At 42.9% G+C, this 17,540-nt stretch overlaps 1 protein-coding gene across 1 annotated transcript in view; it reads left to right on the top strand.

The window, feature by feature from the left end:
• Nucleotides 1-676: 676 nt before the first annotated feature.
• The window catches only part of CARD9 (caspase recruitment domain family member 9), a 40,938-nt gene continuing 24,074 nt past the window's right edge, over nt 677-17,540 (top strand). Inside the window, exons 1-2 of the mRNA XM_075835184.1 lie at nt 677-2,041; nt 12,804-12,988. The gene's annotated coding sequence lies outside the window, so the exon portion shown is untranslated. The remainder of the gene's footprint in view (nt 2,042-12,803; nt 12,989-17,540) is intronic.

Raw genomic sequence — 17,540 nt, 5'->3', positions numbered from 1 at the left:
TGGCAAGGGGGTGGCGTAATGGCAAGGGGGCGTGTCACTGCTATGGACAGTGCGAGAGCTGTCTTGTCCTTGCCTGCCGAGAGCTGAAGAGTGAGAGTGCGCACGCATGCGCATGTTTAAAGCAACCTTGTCTCTTCCCAGTATATAAGCCTATACAATTATGGTGTCTGCTTTGCACCCTTATATTCCATTCTATACCTACATCTTGAAACCAATTCTTGTATACAATCCTTTCACCCAGCGTCCCTCATAGATGGCATGGGGGCGTGTAACATCGCAGAGCTGGTGAGAGGAGAGTGTGTGCTCTCACTCTTCAGTTCTCTTCAGTTCTCTTCAGTTCTCTTCAGTTCTCTTCAGTTCTATTCAGTTCTCGGCAGACGAGGACAAGACTGATATCTCACGAGAGATCACAGTCTTGTCCTTGTCTGCCGAGAGCTGAAGAGTGAGAGAGTGCGTGCGCACACGCTCTCCTCTCTCCAGCTCTTGCTGTGACACTGTCCGTAGCTGATTGGACAGTGTCACAGCCATAGCATTACACGCCCCATTGACTGTTCAGGGGGTTATTTAAATATCGGGCACCAAATATAATGACACCGATATCTAAATAACGGAGGAGGGTAGAGAAAAAATGTAAAGATCCCCAGGGTTTGTGCAGCCCTCCCCATTACATGCTGCACTCAGCTACACATGTATGGGCCGGTGATGGGTTCTCTTTAAATGTTGATCTGTGTAGAGTATTATCCACAAAGAAACTTCCGAAAACAAAAGTCAAGTAGTGCAGAGTAGATTTGTTCTATTGAAGCCATTTTGTTTATACATGTAAATCATAAAGTGATTTGTAAAAGTGTCCGCTCATTGAGTAAAACTGTGATGCTTGTGCATGGACTTGATTTTTGGAAATCAAAAAATCCTTTTGTGCAAAAACAGCGCTACACGTGTGTAAAGAATGTGTGTGGTATTGCAGCTCAGCCCCATTCACTTTATCTGAGCTGCAATACCAGACCCAACCCATGGCCACTGATTCCGACGCGGATTCTGCAACAAAATCAGCGCCAAAAAAAACTCAGTGTGAACAGGACCTAATAGTCCTAGAACATAAGACATAACATAAAATGAATAACATATAAACACAATAGTTTGTTTTATTATACAATAAAAAATAGTTTCTAGTGTTGCCAACAACTGGAGTCCACATGCTCGAGAGCCCGAGAGCCTTACGCCAGTACACGGAGCGCCATACGCCAGTACACGGAGCGCCTATGGCCCTGTAGTATGGAGCCGCATTGACTCAGGCCTCATGCCTGTGCATTACATGGCAGAGCATTGTGCACAGAGGCTGTACTAAGACTCGTTACTGAACAGATACCCAGCCATGCCACTACCACTGTAGCCATTCCAATAATGACTTATTACCTTGGCGCCAAGATCCCTCCGATCTGAAGTCTCAATTGTGTGCATACAGCTTTAGGTCGGATTCACACGAGCGTGTGCGTTTTGCGCGCGCAAAAGGCACTTGACAGCTGCGTGTGACAGCCCCGTATGATGTGCGACTGCGTGCTTTTCGCGAAGCCGCCATCATTATGACACTCCGTTTGGATGTTTGTAAACAGAAAAGCACGTGGTGCTTTTCTGTTTTCATTCATCCTTTTACCAGCTGTTGCGCGAATCACGCTGGTCGCTCGGAAGTGCTTCCGTGCGGCATGCGTGGTTTTCACGCACCCATTGACTTCAATGGGTGCGTGATGCGCGAAAAACGCCCAAAGAACGGACATGTCGTCACTTTTTTTCAGCGGACTCACGCTGAGTAAAAATCACGCACGTGTCTGCACGGCCCCATAGACTAATATAGGTCCGTGCGACGCGAGTGAAAATCACGCGCGTTGCATGGACGTATATAACGTTCGTCTGAATAAGCCCTTAAGGTATCATGGTGTTGCATCTGCAAGTCATGTAACTAAATCGTATGATCTCTTGAACAGGAGCTGAAAGGAGAATGTCTGGGTGTTTCTTCTGAGATCCACCATGGAAACTTAACATACAGGTATAAACTTGCTTCTGCTGTATGGATACTCTGATTCATGTGTTTCTTGACTTTGCACGTCTTTTTTTTTTTTTTATCATCTATTTCGATATCGGTCATTTAATTGTATTTTATACATTTTAGAAGCTTCCACGTGACTAATGTTGAATAAAGACAATAGTGCTGGATTTTACTTGAATGTCAAAATGTTGTCATCACTTTAGTTTCTTTGGAAGAATGTCGGTGAAATTTACGAGCAAGCGGCTATCGATCTCGTTGCTGCTCTGCACTTTGGAAACTGCAACAAAACTGCACCTTCTGAACTAACACTGTACATATAGCAGAGCACAATCCTGACCTGTGGAAGTAACTGGGAGTAATGGTAATTCTATAACACTTATCTAATAGTACTATAAGCAGCCTAAATAATACCGCCAAACAGTGCCCGCATAATACTTCTACAATTGCTACATAATATTGCTACACAGTAAACAAATACATGGGACATATAGAGCTCGTGCTGTTTACTAAATAGCACTGTTATGGAGCACTATATGGCACATTTAATTTTGTGTTTACTGTATAGAAATAGTATGTAGCACTTGTGGAAGTATTATGTGGGCACTGTTTGCCGGTATTATTTAGGCTGCTTATATTACAATGTAAAATTTAGGCCCAGATCTAGGCCCCCGTTGCGCCAATGAAAAACTAAAACTTCCTTCACCCATTCCCACGACGAGCTGATGGGTCCTGTCACTGTCTTCATTCTGATACCCGGCTCCGGGATGCTATCGTTGCGCATGTGAGCGGCTGGCAAAGAGCCTGCTCTGCATTAGTAAGGTAAGCTTACCGATGCAGGTTGGCAGCTTGGCCGAACGGAGGGGCCAATCCGCAGCAATGCCCTGCCGCTATATTAAAGCGGTGGAGTGGACCCCGGTAATTTCCCAGCTTTGCCGGGTGCTGAGGCTGCCCTGCTAGTACCCACATAATACCAGAGCCAACACAATGAAGACAATTCCAGGGCAGTTGCCCTCCATGCCCATATTATAACCCATTAAGCAGTATGATTTTAAGTATTGGTTAAAGTTGCTCCACTATTACAATTAAGAGAAAAAGTTTACTACGGACTATACTGTCAACTTCTGCAAATATACAGCAATTAAAATATTATACAGAAGAGCCACTGTGTGCATAAGATAAGAAAAACTGCAAAATATGATTGTTTCCAACTTTATAAAACTGAGATCTAGTGCCATATCTAATAAAATACAAAATGGAATTATGTAATGCATATACAACAGTATAAACACAATAGTCACATAATCATTTTACTTTCTGCCTTTTGATTATTCCAATCTACTAATAAAACTAATCAAAAAACCTAAACCAATCTGAACAGATGCACCTGCTCAATGGTCCTCGAGCGCCAACTGGGGGCCAAAATGAAGTGTCCCATAATATGGCTCCCACATCTCACAGTCCCCTCAGGCAAACCGTGCCGTAAGGAATCATACGCCAGCTTTTGCCCACCGTTTATACCTGTCAGAAATATTAAATAAGTTGTACAAGATTAGAAAAAAATAGGTCTGTTTTTTTTTTCCCCCAGAACCAGCGTCACATTTGTCTGTAGCCTGTCTCTGGTATTGCAGCTCAGTCCCATTTACTTGTATGGGGCTGAGCTGCAATACCAGACACAGTCAAGTGTGGCGCAGTTTCTTAAAAAAAAAAGAAGCAGACCCTATCTTCTAATCTTAGGTAACCACCTTAAGTGCCATTAATAATTATGGGGGTGCCATGAGACTTTATAGCTGTGGGCATTACCTGCTCCACAGAATGTGGTGCCCCATTTGGACAGTGCTTTATTTGTGGAAAACTCCCACAGTAGGAGTCAGGCTGCAGACAAATGGGTGTCAGAGTGTGAGTCGACATAGTAAGGTCATGGGTGTATTGGGTGGCATCACTATACCCGGACTCCATACAGTCAGGTGTCAGCTGCGAGTCACACCGGGGTAGCCGCATAGTAAATTATCTGAGCCAGAAAATTAGATGGCGACCTCCTAGGAGGAGATGGAGGTAGCAGATACATTAGACAGGGTATTATAATAAGGGGCAAAGCCTTTCCATGCAGTCACCAATGTGGACCTTCGAATTTGAACCTACCGCCCTAATGGATGTGAAGCCTCGGGACTTGGACTACCCATTCTTAACCACCCAAATGTTGTGGATCACAGAGCTCAACCCCCCCCCCCCCCCCCCCCCCAAGTTATGGATTTATAGACCGCCACAGTTTATTTTTTATTTCCTCTCTTGGGGTCCTTTTACACCCGCCGAAAAAATGAGCACCGATCAATGAGACAGCTCGTTGATTGGCCATCGTTTCCTCCTTTCACAAGGAGCTATGTATGGCGGAGAATGCTCGTTACTCAGATCGCTCGTCCCCATACATTTCTATCATGTCGGCAGCGCGTCTCCCTGTTTACACACCAAGATGCGCTGCCGACAACGATAATATTTATTGCTGCATAAATGATACGATCATCCGAGGAACGAGCGCTTGGTCATTCATCGGCTGATCGCTGCCCTGTACACATGAACACTCATATGCCCAAAAAGTGGCCCGTGTAAAAGGGCCCTGACTGTCCAGGATTGAACACAGGAGGAGCAGGTCTGCTCTGTGTGGGCATTTGATGTCCTGGTTTGTTAGTAGCCAATCTTGCAAAGGCAACTATATGACTGGAGCGACTTAAATGATTTGCATATGAATGACATAAAAAAAACTCCTAATTCACTCACTAGCTCAACCAGAATACAAGAACTACATTTCAAAATCCTTTCAAGGTGGTACAAAACACCAGCGTTATTAAATAGGATTAACATTCAACCTCCCGTTACCCAACCTAGATTTGTCATTTATTCTTGAGCAAAAAAATCAAGTACTCCTCAACTTTTTTTTTTCTTAAATTCTTTATTTAACTTTTCTTATAACAATGAAAGCATAGATAGGAGAGAGAGGGAAAATATAGAAAAAATGTGGGTTGGGAATTCCACACACAAAATATACATATACAAAATGTACTATTGGTGACAAATTGTAACTTCTATGTCTCTATTGTATTTGAGTTAACATCACCTATCATAGGTTTAACCATACCTCCCAACTTTTGAATTCGGAAAAGAGGGACATTTTTAAGTCACGCCCAATATCCCGCATAAACACATCAAATCACGGCCAGATCCTTCTGCAAATAATAAGCGCACATTGTCACTGCGGATCCCTAGACTGTCTGGATAGCACAGATATTATATTTCAGGTTATATCGTCTTTGTGTTACTTTTCCTATCTTGGGTATAACATTTGCTCATCACGGCGGCAGCAGCTGCAGGACAAACCAAAAGGCTGAGAACAATGAAAGTCAAGAGGGAGACCCTGTGGTGGATGACTTTTCAAATGACAAGTAGCAGAGTTACATGATAGAGTTACACAACTGGAAAAAAAAATCCCCATCATGTAACTCTGCTACCGGTCAATGGAAAAATCATCCACCAGAGCCCCCTGTAGATTGCTCCACACACAGCCCCCCTGTACATAGCACTAGACACAGCCCCCCTGTAGATAGCTCCGGATACAGCCCCCTGTAGATAGCGCCACACACAGCCCCCTGTAGATAGCGCCACACACAGCCCCCTGTAGATAGCGCCACACACAGCCCCCTGTAGATAGCTCCACACACAGCCCCCTGTAGATTGCTCCACACACAGCCCCCCTGTACAAAGCACCAGACAGAGCCCCCTGTAGATAGCTCCACACACAGTCCCCCTGTAGATAGCTCCACACACAGCCCCCCCTGTAGATTGCTCCACACACAGCCCCATGTAGATTGCTCCACACACAGCCCCCCTGTACAAAGCACCAGACAGAGCCCCCTGTAGATAGCTCCACACACAGTCCCCCTGTAGATTGCTCCACACACAGCCCCCCTGTGCATAGCGCCAGACACAGTCCCCCTGTCGATAGCACCACACACAGCCCCCAGTAGATAGCTCCACACACAGCCCCCCTGTAGATAGCGCCAGACACAGCCCCCTGTAGATAGCTCCAGACACAGCCCCCCTGTAGATAGCTCCATACACAGCTCCCCTGTAGATAGCGCCACACACAGGCCCCCCTGTAGATAGCGCCACACACAGCCCCCCCTGTAGATAGCGCCACACACAGCCCCCTGTAGATAGCTCCACACACAGCCCCCCCTGTAGATAGCTCCACACACAGCCCCCCTGTACATAGCGCCATACACAGCCCCCCTGTAGATAGTGCCACACCCAGCCCCCTGTAGATAGCACCACCCACAGCCCCCCTGTAGATAGCGCCACACACAGCCCCCCTGTAGGTAGCGCAATACAACCCCCTTATACTTTGTGCTACAATGCCGCCAGAGCGGAGAGTGGTAGAGGTAGCCGGCCCTACTGCTGCCACTCTCCGCTCTGCTTTGATGTCATTCAGCGTCAGAAGAAGGCAGGAGTCTTGCAGCGGCGTTCTCACTGGTGTCGATGCCGGCCCGTGAGTGGACCAGTCCAGTGACCTGACCTGTCACCTGACCGGTGAGGTCAGGTGACTGGACTGGCCCACTCACGTGCCGACATCGATCCCAGTGAGAACACCGCCGCAAGACTCCTGCCTTCTTCTGATCGCTGCTGCAGTGGTCTGGCATGCAGGGCGCCTGTCAGCAGCGATCAGCTGTTTTGATGCAGCTGCAGCGCCCAGCGGGACATTTTGCAGACCGCTCGGGACGGCAGGACCCCGGTGAGAAACCGGGACTGTCCCGCCGGATCCCGGACGGTTGGGAGGTATGGTTTAACATAGAACAATGTTTACATTATTATACGAAAGATAAGTATGAAGGTCCCTGTTAAAAAATAAAAAAAAGGGGGGAGACGGGGGGGGGCCACTAAAAACCCACCCTCACTACATTATTGTAGCGTCCACTTCCATGGACCGTTGGGATTACTCAGGGAGCTCTCCCTCAGATCCCTCGAACGAGATTCCTATAAGAATCTGAGTGTTGAAACTCTCGACTTGTACCAGGTTTTATAGTACCTGTTATACCCGCCTATCATCGAAGAAGTCAGATTTTCCATCACCAATATGTCATTAATCTTTGCAATTCATTTTGATAAAGTTGGGGCTATATCTTTCTTCCACAATAGTGGAATACATTGACGTGCCGCCGTTATAAGAAAGCAAAGTAGTGATCATCTATATGCTTTGATTGAAACATCACAGTGATGGAGAAGGAACAATGACGGATCCAAGGGAATAGTTGTTCCCGTTACCTCATTAATCACTCGGCCTATACCCTCCCAAAAAGTGGATAACTTTGGACAAGACCAGACTATATGTAGATCCGTGCCCCGCAAAATAACTAGTGGTAACACAATACTGCATGCTGACAGCAACCATTTAAAACAGACGATAAAATCCATTCCGGTAGGAGAAATGATTCGTGCAAAGAGAAACTGCACTTCTCACACTCAATACATGAAAGAAAAAAGCCAAATTGAAAATAGGTTACAAGAAAGAGGATATCCAAAGTGGTCTCTCAAAAGAGCAGATATAATTACATCTAAAATCGATAGAAGCCACCTACTAAATCAAACTAAAAAGCACGTTAAAATGGAACCAAACAAACCCACCTTAGTGCTACAACAAAGCAACCAATTTCAACAAATTAAACAAATTGTCAACAATTACCTACCTATATTAATGGAAGACGACAACTTAAGATCAATTTTGAAAGACGGTTGCAGGATAGTAGCCCGAAAAGCTCCATCGATAGGAAGTGTTCTATCACCATCGGCTTTCCAACCCACAGAACCTACAACTACATGGTTGGAAAACAAAGGATCATACAAATGTGGACAACATCCATGCAAAATATGCTCATACACTCATGTTACAAAAACCTTCTCAAACTCCAACAATTCTGAGACTTTTTCCATACAAAGTTATATCAATTGCAATTCAGAACTAGTAGTATATATAATTGAATGTACGGAATGTAATTTAAAATACATAGGCTGTACAAGCCGCAGATTAAAAATCTGCATACTTGAACACCTAAGCTATATAAGAAATTCTAACATCAAAAACATTTCAAATGCGGCAAGACATTTCATATTTTTTCATAAAAGAACAATAAATTCATTCCGATGCTACGCAATTGAAAAAATCCGTAAATCCAAAAGAGGAGGAAATATGAAAGAAAAAAATGCTCCAAAGAGAAGCATATTGGATTTTCCGTCTCAAAACAAGAGTACCAGAAGGTCTTAACCTAAAAAGAGAGATCATGCACTACTATTGACCATAGAATAGGGAGTTTTCATTCAATGAAAAAAAATTTTGACATGATACATCATCCATGTTATACAGATACTTTCATGACTATCACAATAAATAATAAAATTTTCACGAAAGCATGTTATAGCTATTCGAACATATCATAATAAAAAAAACATATGTTAAATTGATAAATATATACAGTAGATAACCAACATATATCTCCATACTTACTAGGTATGAACAAATCACTACCTCTAAATCTTCATTTAATACGTTTTTAATCAGCATTATATATCTACCCAGATACATAAGCTTTTTAGCAGACTTGCCATGAATTTTCATCAATTCATACTCACAACTTCCTTGATCTAAATTTCCCTCGTTCTTCTTTTTCAACATTTCCCATTCAGTCATCATACACACACAATCTGACCCAATGCGTTATAAACACAATTCAAAAATGTCCGAAAAAATGTATAAACAAACCACTGCATTTTCACCCATCCGCGTATCAATGAACAATAACATAATACGAACATACATAGTTCAAAAGCGATTTGCATATATATAAACTAACAATCAATAGATACTTACCATCTTCAAGTTATTTAATCACTGAATCCAAAGATCGGGTAAAACAGAGGCGGGCCCGAAGTTGCGCTCCAGCATCACGTATCCCTGGAACGCAATTAAAAACACACACCTGTGGTCAAACACATTTAAACCAAGCATACACAGTCAGTTGTTCCATTCTAAGCCATGAATAAGGACAGAGACACCATCCGAAACGCGTAGGCTACCTACCCTCAAACCTATCATTGCAAGATATACCACATACGCTAATGAATACCTTATTTTAATCAAGAACCAATAAAACTTGGAAAAAGTTTCCTTTTACTTCTGCCAGCACTGGATCCAACCATTCTTCCCTACAAAACAGCAAGTTTTTCCGTGTGCCACCACGAGGATCCGAGCGCCAGGATTACCATTCATAAAAAACGCAACTTCCACAAGGTGAGCTGGAGAAATCCTCCCTATTTTTACTAGATCCGTGCCCCCTCATCTACTTAATGCTACAAAAACCATAATTGCTAGGCATTGGAAGGAGACTGATACACCATCCATTCTTGAATGGATTAACGAAATTTGTCTGATTCAATCATATGAAAAGACAAAATGGTCTTTAGACCAGAATCTCGATAAATATCTTGAGATCTGGGATAACTGGATACAATTTCATAAATACGAAAAATTAGATGAATATCTATAAACCGTAATAATCGAGTAGCCGTCTCCTTCTAGACACCAAACTTGCTGAACTTATTTCTGAGTCTCTTCATTCTTAAAGGGAACCTGTCACCAGCATTTCACCTATTAAACTCTACTCACCCCTCGCTGGCCGCAGATGTCAAAAGTTAATTGCTGTTACCCCCTCTCCTAAACTTCTTCTCCGACTGTAAATAACAGTCTGCAAACATTTTGCGCATTTTACGGTAATAATCCGTCAGTCTCATTCGTTCCTCTTCTTATGCCCGCGCACCGCCAAAAACTGGCCCGCCCTGAATGACAAAATCTCGTCTGAGATTACGCGCATGCACGCTTCATGTGTGGTCCGTCACCCTTCCCTGCTTCGTCCGGTCCTCAAATCTAGTTACAGTGCATGCGCCACTATAGTGTCCCGTTGTGCGCACGCACCAGAACAGGACATCGATGCACAAGCGTGGGATTTTGTGTGTGCTGGGGGAGGCGATGAGCTGTCAATCAAAAGTAAGGAGGCGGGGTTAACTTGGAAAGGCTTGAAGAATAAAGATAGGACTTTTCAAACGAAGATATGACTCTGATGCTCATTAGCATACGGTGCGGGACACAAAAAAAATGAATAGTAAAGGTACGGAGCTACTTAGAAGATAATTTTTGGTTACATAAAAATGATTTTCACCCACTTCCACCAGGTATTGTTGGTTTAATAGGTGAAATACAGATGACCGGTCCCCTTTAAGCAAAATAGGTTTAACTTGCATACATACTTACTTTTTATTTTCTTCTGTATAAGAACAGCAGAGACAACTGTTAGTTTGTTATTAATGTGATGGTTCTCTCCCTTCTTCCCTCCCTTACATTCTGTAACTCCCTCCCTTCCCCTTTGTTTCTCTTATCTATAAAATCTAAATAAAGAATTTAAAAAAAAACAAATAAGGAAGAAGGAGGAACCAACATTATCTGAGGACAACCCATATCCTGCTGTTCATGAGCAGGATATGTCACGAAGTCTAATAAATTTACTTTACAATCCTAATTTAACCCGTAACTGCAAAGAAGCCCGGTATTGTGATATCCAAGCTGATTTGAGTCATGTCAGACCTCGCAGTTCTGAGGAAGGTGCATCCGGCGATCACCAGGAATAATATCGAAAGTGTCAATGGCACATCTTGTCTTATACCAAGGTTTTGTTAGGGGGTCCACTAATGATCAGCTGATAGTGTCCCACTCCCGGGCCCCCTAGCATTCAGCTGTAATATGTTGGGTAAACCAGCAGCAAGTATTCAATTACCCTGCAGCGCCCCCGCAGGGGAAATAAAGCATTACGCAGTTCTTGTTAAAATAAATGGGCTATATGTACTGTATGAATGTGCCGGGTCCTCTACAGAGAGATGCTCTTTGTCAATTGATGATTATTGAAATTTTGAGGAACAATATATCTCAACATGTTTAGTCAGCACAGGGTTATACAGTGAAACATAAGTCACTTGTAGTCCTGCAATTCTTGGAAAGCAGAGATCTCCTTACCCATTTAATGTTAGTTCCGCAAAGAGTCACTCGGTCACAATTATACAGTGTGACTACACCCTGAATTACTAATTTAATCCCCCTAACATGCCTATGCCTTATTACCAAACCTCTCCTCCATTATTTTTTATTATAGGTAGAATATGGTGATTAGTAAAACCAAGCAATTGTTAAAGTTTATGTACTGCCTAGTTTGCCTATATAGAAAAATTTATCTAGCGACCGGGAATTTCTCAACTCTACATTTTATTTCCCAAAAGCTTGCTCAGTAAATTTACGTCAATGCTGGAGCTCCAAGCGAGTGCCGTATATATAAATTTAGTTTCTTCAATTTGCTATTCAAAGGTGAAAAGATTTTGGAAAATTGTAATATTCATCCCCGTAAAAAAAGAAATAATAGCAATTGGTGAGAGACTATACCAGAACCCTCACTGATGCCTCACGAAGATAACCCATTTTCTAACAGAAGCTGGCCTGGCGATCAGCTGATTGCTGCAGGTCTGACTTTCTAACCTCCAGCCACATGGCCATTTATTTCCCCTGCGGTGGCCACTGCAGGTGAAATGTGGCATTACATGCTGGCCATTGGAATGAAGGACAAACATGTAATGCATAGATGACTTGGGTCCGCCAGAGATGGGGCCGCTCTTACAGTGGCTCTTTGTTCTGGCTCATAGAGGGGGGTCCCAAGTGGGGACCCCCTCTATGACATACATATACCCTGATAGGTCATATGGACGGGGCTTCTCCTAAAGGGACAACCCCTTTAATATAACTGGGTCCTTGTGCTCTGGACCCTTTTGGTGGCAAACATATATAAATCAGACAGTCAGACATGTGACTGCATGAGCGCTACATTGATTGGCTGGGAAAAGGACTAATTATCGGTAGTCATTGAGTTTTTTAATTTAAGTTCGATTCCCTTAGGCATCCGTTAACATTTTACCACCTGGGATTTATATGTGACATCAGAAGACCACAAAACCACCGATCTCCTCCCGTCACATTTACATACATCACAACATTTGAATCCCCTTTTGCGGTAATGCCTACAAAACTTTACAGAAAAGCCCACTTGATACACATTTGCATAAGCCCCTTCTTACTTTAGGTCCATTTTTTGGGACAATCCTGCAAAAAACGAGTTTGTTGGGAGGTATGTGACATTTACTCTTTTGGCGGGAGGCACTTATGTCAACATCACTAGAGGTACGCTATAAAGCTTCATTTATGCTACTGGAGTCCTGCCTCTTGTGTACTCTCTCCTGTATGCTCATAGCTATGAATGACTTTGTCTGACTATGGTGTGGAGCTGTGCGTGGGCACCACTCAGGCAGAGAGAAGAAAATAAAACCGAGCTTATTCCTGCCTAATAACGTGTGCTATTAGTAGCTCAGGGGTAATGTAGCAGATGAAGGAAGTCAATCTCTCCTTCAGCTAAAACTCTTTTTCCATACACAACGGTATACTTTAGAATCCCATACTTAGTTTTATGGAATATTTTAGATCGTGCCATGTGCCTGCCTCTAGTCAATGCCAGTTTTGAGCTTTTTACTGATAATTAGGCTATTATTGATGCCATCCAGGTGTATGTGTAGTTTTTCTGTGCCCGTGTCTTTGATCATTATTTTTTTTGTTATTTTTTTTTTTTTTTTTTAGAGGAACTAGAACAGATGATACAGCCTCACTGTGTAAGGTTTCTGCCTACAAGGAAGTAGACGTAAGACTGCTCCTCCCTGCGCCAGCCCTGTGTATAACCTCTGCACCTACTCAGTGTTCTGCCTCTCACATGGATCAAGACAGGCCATCTGGATGAGTCCTGGCCCCTGAAAACCTTCATTAAGGTCAGTTTCCAGCTCATTTGATCCTGCCCTGTGGGTTACAGGTGTTGTAGAAATGAAGCAATAGCTGTAACGCAACTCAATGTCTCACGGTGAAATGCAGGAACAAATACAGCAGAGCTCAGTTTGTCATATGGCACAACTCACTCGTCATGACATGGTTGTATTATTTGTGGTTTTCCATAGGGCTGCAGCGAAACTACACCCATTATCCATTACTTAGTAATCATGATGCACAAACAGGGCAAACCGTTAAATGACAAATTCAGCTCTGCTATATCTAAATGTTCAATGGAAAATATAGACAGAAAATACCAAATTAATCCTTTACATTATTTTTTTTCTACCTTTTCTTACCCAACGTTTTGGACTCCTGATGAGTAATCAAGACGATTAGCACTTGAATCAAGTGGGTGATTTTTCCGGTTTATAAGTAGAGCGTAACCAGATCTAGTGGTAGTGAACGCGTCCTGTATTATTATTGACATACATTTCCCCGCTGAGTTTACAAATATGAAGAAATAATATGCGACATCTCGTATATATCTCTAGGCGTGAGAGCCTCCGGTATAACCTACATGTATGAATGATATTAGCAGCTCTTGTTGTAAGCTGCACTTTAATGAACTGCCTTATTTATGTTAAAGGGGTAGTCTGCTTTCGACAATCCATTTTTGTTAGAAGAGTCCCCTGACGATAAGCTGATCACAGGGTGTCCCACTGCTGGACCTCCATCAATCAGCTGCAATCTGGGGGGGGAAACCGGCAAGTGTTTGAATTCCCTGCAGCACCACCGCAGGGCAAATGAAACATTACACAGTTCCTATTGAAATCAATGCGTAATGCAAGCATGTGCCAGGTCCTCCAGAGGAAAGAAATTCTCTTTGCAGTCCCTCTCTGTTCTGGTTAATAGATGAGGGTCCTGAATGTGGGAGTCCCCTCTATTAACTCAGAATTCCCTAATATATTATATGAAAATAGGTTTTCAAAACTGGACAACCCTTTAAAGGAGACTCTCATATTATGGCCTAGTAGGATCCTTTATGAGATGACGCAATGATCTGTTTCACACACACTCGATAGCGGCATAAAGGGGTTGTCTCACAGTAGGTAGCGAGGGGATTCGCCATAGTGTGGTGGGGGTCCGACTGTTGTGACCTCCACTGATCACTGGAACAAAGTGGTAATGGTGCAAGAAAAACCACGTTCCACTTTGTCTCCTGTCAGCTTCACTTTTTTCAGCGGCTTCATGATCGCCCATTGACTATGGGAGATCTTAATATTAAAGGAGCACTAAACCTAATGTATTATCTTCTGAAGGTTCCTATCGTTGGAGCTTCATCTTTCTTGACTGTCAGTCATCCCATTGAAGAACCCTACAGTCGTCCTCTACCCAGCCTAAAATGGCTGATAACAGAGAATAGGCTTCAATTAAAGAGGTTTTCTTACGAGGACACCCCCAGCAATCCGCTGTGAAAGCTGCGGCCAGCCACACATGCAACCACTGCAGGGGAAATGTAGCATTATATGCCGGCCATTCAAATGAATGGATGACAATGTTATACAACGATGCGACGGGTCCCCGAGAGTGGGAGGTGCTCTGACACAAAGAGGGGACACCTATGTCGTCCATGCCCTGACCCACAAACATGCACATTCAGCTCTGCTAAATATGTCCGTTCATTAGGAAGATCAGCAGATGTCAGACATACTGTAGCAGTCACCGCTTATCTCCTGGAGACACACGGGACACAGTTAGGGTCACCTTTGCATAGACCATGATTCCCTAATACATGACTAATATCAGATTTGTTTTACATGGGTAGAGTTACTCTTAAAAATAGAAGTCAGGTGGTAATTCCACCCAATATCATCTGTCTTCTGCTGACCGTTTACCAGAAGGGTATTCGATCTCCCTTGACTTCTATTTCCCCAGTTTGCAACCTTATGTAAATATAATAATGGTAAGATGTAGATGAATTGAATTCCAGATCTACAGTAAAGACTGACACAGTAGCAGAGCATTAGCATAGAGTGAGCAAGATGGATATAATGCAGTTCTGCAAATCAGGTTTATATGCAATTCAGTGCCTGTGAGAGCTGGCAACTATGAGAGTAGGAATTCCTTGTGTTATTTCTGAAGTGAGACTATGATGAGCCTTTGAGTGAAAAGTATATTTATTTAGCAATCGACATACTGAGCAGCCAGCACATGGAATTTACACACGCTCTACATATGTACACATTGTCTTGGTTTTCATTCAATGCTATGACCCAAAACAAACTTGTCCTGGTGACCTCACCTACTTTATTTTTTGCATCTTCCATGCCAGCATGTAGCAGAGCTGAGTTCGTCTCACTTATGTTCGGGACATGACAAGGTGTCAACCATGGTTTTAATGCAGGTAAACTTTGTTGTGTTATCTAGGATTTTAAAATTGATGGCCCTTTCTTAAGATAGGCCATCAATATAAGGTCGGTGGGGGTTCAATGGTATGTGAACGAAAATTAAATGCATTTAAACAATGAAGAGGTTTCGGCGCCCGTACGAGCCCCTCGGCCCCTTAAAACAGCTAATCGGTGGGGTGCCGAGAGTCGGACCCCATCGATCTAATATTGATTGAATTTTAAAAACCTGCATAACCCCATTAAAGGGGTTGTTTATTAGCTTTGGGTTACACGACGACTTAGGTCGCAAGATTTCCAGACGTCACGTGACTTTGGTGAAGCTTGAGCGCAACCTGGTCGCACGTCGTTTTTTTCTCCCCAATTTTTTTTAAATGACAGCAAATTTGCATGTCTTCCATTGAAATAAATGGACAGTGAAGTTCATTCAACATTGCACGTCTATACTGTCATGCAACAAAAGTCGCCTTGAAGACCTGGCCTTAGGGTTGTCTATTAGGGCATATGGACATCATAAATGGGGGGCTCTCATCTTGGTGGACCCAGCCTGTCTATGTATTACAAGCCATGACTAAGGACGCCGCAGGCGTCTGAAACGCGTAGGCTACAGCCTATTTTCTTTCAAATCATCCTCTGTACTCTGGACTAAACCCGCTTCCATTACATTTCACTGCTTTTAAACCTACGAAAATAAAACTTGGAAGAAGCTTCCTGTTTTTAACAGAGGCACTAATTTCTAGCGCTGGATCCAATTCTTTATCTTCTTTGTCTATTACATAGTCGGCTATTTAGCAGAATGGCTGCCATGTAATAGTACATTTCCCCTGCAGAAGTGAAATATCTGGTTGGCTGCAGCTTCCCCCGGTAATAACAGCTGATCGCTGGTGATTTCAGTAGATCGATCTGCAGCAAAGACCGTGCATAAAACTTAATGGTGACTGGTAGTGAAATTTGATATCGCTTGCTGCAACTTTTAAGTATTTGGCTCTTGCAGGTACAAAGAATCTTGACAGGTAATGATGAATTTGTTATGAAATGTCAAATTTGGTTGCAATTTTGCTTGATGACTCTCGAAAATGTCATCTATGTACCTCCAGCCTTACTGAATATATTAGTTTACGAGCATGTAACCTACGTTAAGATTAGTGAACACTCCTCTCCTCCATTGTTTAGTTGTAATTGACCGTGGTTGGAGCCACGTGCTGCCATTGAGCAATGTAATTATAAGAAACAAGACTCCTATAAAGTCAGTAGTAGGACTGCGCTATGAAATCACCCACGTTATGTAGTTGGAAGCTTCTTATAAAGGGCACATGGGATGGGCGAAATTGGATCAGCAATTATAGCGCATGTAAACAGGATGTCGTCACCCCTAATAATGATCTGTATGTAATACCGGAAATGTTATGAAGTAATGTAAGGTCATCTGTTACTATACCTGCTACATCATGATGCCAGAGCCATGGGAATATTGTCAATTTATGCCAAGAGCGAAAGGGGTAGAATTAAAAAAAATTATAATTGATCAAAATCTGTGACTTTACAAAAGGAGTAAGCAGAGGTTATTGACCAGTTGACTTTAAGCGGCAGGGTTGTATTTACCACTCGGATAATAGGAAGGTCCGCAGCCCTTCACCCTTTCACTATATATCTTTGTTAGAGGAGGGATCACAGCTCCGTTTTTCTTATGTGAAGCACCAAATTCCCTACTTTCGATCATAAAGTTAAGTGCTAATATTCTGCTTGCCAGCAGCCACCACTAGGGGGAGCTCGCAGCATACAGATTTATACAGCTGCTATTGAGTTTTATATAAATCCAAATGGAGACAGCTCCTCCTAGTTTTTGTATTATTGACTTAGGCACCGAATCTCCTTTAGATGAAAATGCAGCATAGAAAAAAAACGAATTCATTTTAGTTTTTAAATACAGCAAAAAAAACAAAAAACTAGAAAATATATACTAACATATGAAGGGTTTTAAGGGACACATAAACCTTATCGCATGGGGCACAGACAAGTCTGTTATCTCCTGACTGACAGTAAGCTGATCACGGGGTGTCTTGCTGTTCAGATCACCAGCGATCAGTTGTAAATTGTTTGTAAAACTGGCAGCAAGTGTTAAATTCCCTGCAGCGCCACCACTGGGGAA

This window comes from Rhinoderma darwinii, chromosome 8 (genome assembly GCF_050947455.1).
Source record: "Rhinoderma darwinii isolate aRhiDar2 chromosome 8, aRhiDar2.hap1, whole genome shotgun sequence".
Lineage (NCBI taxonomy): Eukaryota > Metazoa > Chordata > Amphibia > Anura > Rhinodermatidae > Rhinoderma > Rhinoderma darwinii.
This window is presented reverse-complemented; position numbering and strand designations above follow the sequence as displayed.